Raw genomic sequence first — 4,023 nt, 5'->3', positions numbered from 1 at the left:
GAGAGCACTTACCTCTATGAAGAGAAATACACTGGATCTAAGGACTGCTGTGTGCTGCTTCATCACAGCTATTCCTGCATTTCACATCCAGCTGAGAGACCAAAAGGACAATCACTTCATTTACCTCCCTGTCATTTAAAGCTTTAACTGGGACCTGCTTGGACATCCCTTCCCCCAGCTCACTTCTCTTCCTTCACCCGTCGCCAGGAACCTTGAGTGAAAGATGTCTAAGGGGTTGTGCATTGTTGTGGTTGCACTAGAAATCAGGTTGTACTTAGCTCTTCTGTTACTCTTTTGCTCCTGGATGTGGTTTGGAAGCCAATCTTACCCTGTCCCTGCCTTGATCAGTCAGCATGTGATTGAATAAGACTAGCTGTAAATTGGGTGCAAGGGAGAAGCTGCTATTCCTGCAGGAGATGGGATTTGGAAACTGCAGCTACTTTCACGTGGCTCCACAAAGTTTCCAGGGCATCCCTTCTGGCTGCAGGTGTCTCCCTGGTCTCAGTTGCATATTGGTAGGGAAGTTATCCCATCCCAATGAAAGGAGAATTTGCTGAAGGAAGGCTTTGTGTCTCAGCTCTGAATCTCTCTACTCCTTTCCTGGAAAGCTGCTTAAGAAGTTTCATAGGAGCTGGTGCTTTGGTGTGGCAGGAGAAGTTTTGCCTTGGCTTCCAGGCCCAGCAGCCTGTCCTTTATGATGGGCTGCTGCAATGGAGTGTGTGCCACTTTGGAAAGCTCTGCTTAATCCGTGTGAGCACATAGGGAGGTCGGGAACTGGCTCAGTGAGAGCAAGAAGAGACGTGACTGTTAAACTCCTTTAGTCTTCTTCTGTTGACTGGAGGGAGAGTGTCACCTGGGTTTGAAGTGAACCATATCCTTTCATCTTTGCCTGGCAGGCTGATGCAATGCAGGGAGTGGAAGGGTCTTTTGCACACTACTGTTTAAGGCAGGGGTTTGAGGGAAACACTCAGGGAAGTTGTAGGAGGAAAAGCATCTCCATGTCAGTAGGGAGTGGAGAGTGCCGAGGCAAAGTTCAGTTCTTCAGGGTGTTTTGCTAGTGGCCAGGTTATCACATCTTGAATATATTGGGTCCCAAGCATGTGAAATCTTGGAAGCCAGAAGTGGAATTAGTGGGAGACCCACTGTTGCTGGCTTTGGTTCAGCAGCATGGGATAGGTGGAGACATCCTTGAGTTTGAGTTGCATTTTATGTTCTGCTGGGAGAGGCTGCTGTGTTGGACCTGCGTGGTCTTTAAACAATGAAATGTGAGAGGTCCTGTCATGAACTGAGACCTTTCTCTCTCCACCAAAGCTTAGTCCTTGGTGCTCTGCTATTCAGGCTCTTGAGAGGATCCCTGGCCATGAGCTTTTTGCCAGAGGTGAGATCACTCCATGGGAACAGGTCTCACATGTTAAAGGGGACAGGTATGGCACACACTTGTAACCCTTGCCTGACTTTTAAAGCAAGTGATAGTAACGTGAGTGTCCTCTCCTAGAGGGAGGGCTGCTCCAGTGCACTGCTGGCCTATAGTCAGTTGATTTCCTCCTTTGGGCACTGGAAGTGGGCTGCCAATAGAAGGCTGAAATAAAACCTGAATGGTTTTCTTGAAGGATAAGAAATACGTGAAACAGAGAGAGGTCATTTCCCCCTCCCAGCTCCCATCTCCAGCCCACTTTGCTATCCAGCACTACTCCCATCCTGACCTCATCCCTGCTCTGATGCAAACAGGGTGAGGTCTCTGTTTTACTTGGAATCTCTCTCATATATAAGAATGTGATTTGGTGGGGCCAGCCTCTGATTGTGTGGCACTTGCACCTCACAGCTGGAATGGGGCATCCTGAGTCCCACGTGCTTGCCTCTTCCCTCCCATGGATCTGCTGGTTCTCATGATTTCTTCCGTCCTCTCTTTTCTGCTTTGTTTCTTTGTGAGTTCCTCTGGAAACCTTTCTGTTTTGTTTCTTGGTGTTTGGAGTCTGATACTTGTTCTGTGGAAATCAACTTGCACTGTAAACTATTTGCTTACCTACAGAGAGAAAGATAAAGATTATCTGAAACATGCACTTGGTTGCTTAGTTTATTTCCAGAGAGACGTTTATGATCTTGTTTGGTTTATGCTGGAGTGATTTGTGCTACTAGGAGACCATGTGCTGGCTTCCTCTGCAGTGTATGGAGTCTATATTTCAATCAGAAGTGAAGATTGGGCTCTGGAAAATGAGCCTGAACTGTGTGGCTTGGGCCATTTCTGTGTTTATGGCATGAGACGTCATCAAAGGCAGCTGCCTGAAAGGGTACAGCAAAGAAACTAGATCAAACAGGGTCAAGTCTCCCAACTTTGAAGCATGTACTCAAACCTTTGTGCAGCTGAGGCCCATAAACAGGCACCCTGGCCCTGGGAGAGCTCTGAAGGCCCTTCATGGATAGCAGATGACACAGGAGCCGGTAGGTCACTGACATGCCCTGGCTGTGTTGGATCTGGGAGTCAAGGCTAGCTCACTGCTCACTAGGCTTTGATTACTGTGCCCTGCTCTGCCCCTAGCCTTGTGAAGGAGCCAAGGGCAGTTTTAACTGCATGGAAACTGTGTCCATAGGTTTATCCCTCCTGGAGGTAAACACAAATCAGTCCAGAGATAGAATCCTCCTAAGTGAAAGGGCTGAAACCTTGGACCCTAAATTTCTCTTTGGCCTAGAAGAGCGCTTCTGCTGTTGCTTGTTGTGGGATTTACCTTAATCTGCAGTGTTGGAACTGGGTCTGGAGGGCCCTGAGAGCTTCTCTGGTCCATAGTGGCTGTAGGTAAGAGTTGGCCCTGGTGGGCTTCATTCGTTATCACACTAATCATGTATGCAGGTGTCCCATCTGTTTGCCAGCAAGAAATCACAAGTCACCTTCTCTTTCAGGGCATACTTGCACATAGGAGCTGTGTGGCTTAGTGTTTGTATCTCAGTGGAAGACCTCCAAAGTCACCTGTAGGCTCAGTGACTTAAGCAGTGTTCTGTCTGCAGGCAAAATCCAGGCCATGGGTTTGCCCATGAAGTACATCATTCCCTGTCTCTGGGCTGTCAATAACTAGGAAGTTTTGGGTTGATATTCATCATTTGAAAGGGCCAGCCCTTGGCATGTGTCTCCTGTAGATCCCTTGGTATAAACTGTGACACGAGAATAATAATTAACTTTATTGGAGCCTAATTTATCCAGTTGTTATTTCTCATGACATGTTTCTGTTGACACAGGCCTGAGTAAAAGCATTTATTGGGCAAAGTTCATGCTCGTGCAGTCGTTCCCACTTGTGTTTTCACAGCAAGGTGCTATCACTGCCTCAATGCTGAATCCTATGGGAAGTTGCGTGTGCTCAGGAGTTTACAGCTCTCATCACTGTTACTGTCATGGGAGAGTTTGCTTTTCTAGGGGATCACAACCCCACCCCAAAATAGGCTCTGGTCCTAAACCTGCACTTGTGGGATTGATTTGTAGAGGAACAGAAGCAATAACATAGATGCCTTTTGTACCATGCTACTTTGGCCTTGGTTAAGAGTCATCAAAGGCTTTGATTGATTGTAAAATAAGTGCAGCTCTTAAATCTCCTATAACCTCTGAGCACCAGAGTGGTGTAAGTCAACGTCAGTTGACTTTGAGTCTGGTCTTTGAGTGCAGACCCAGAGATTTCACAAGGTAACACATGAAAATTCAATCTCTTTATTTCCATTCATCAGGCTCTGTATTTGGACTCATAGCCACAAGCCCCTTTGCTCTTCCATGTGCCTTCAAAGCATCTCCTGCAGAACAAGTGCTGATGGGTCTTTGATCAGGCTGTGCACGTGTTCCCTTACAGTGCACCTTGTGAAATGGTCACGGATGTGCAAAGCTGCAGTGGGATTGAAGTGTTGGGGTAGGGAGGGATTCACTGAGAATCTGTCAGTAGCTCTTGAACCAGCTGCATGTGCAAGGATGGGACCTTTGCTAGTACACACTGGTGCTAACACTCTGCATGAGCAGCATCAAGCCCTAGTGATCAGATCTAGGGCTTC

Source organism: Psittacula echo, assembly GCF_963264785.1.
Source record: "Psittacula echo genome assembly, chromosome: 14".
NCBI lineage: Eukaryota > Metazoa > Chordata > Aves > Psittaciformes > Psittacidae > Psittacula > Psittacula echo.
The sequence above is the reverse complement of the archived record's forward strand: the minus strand, read 5'-3'. Positions refer to the sequence as shown.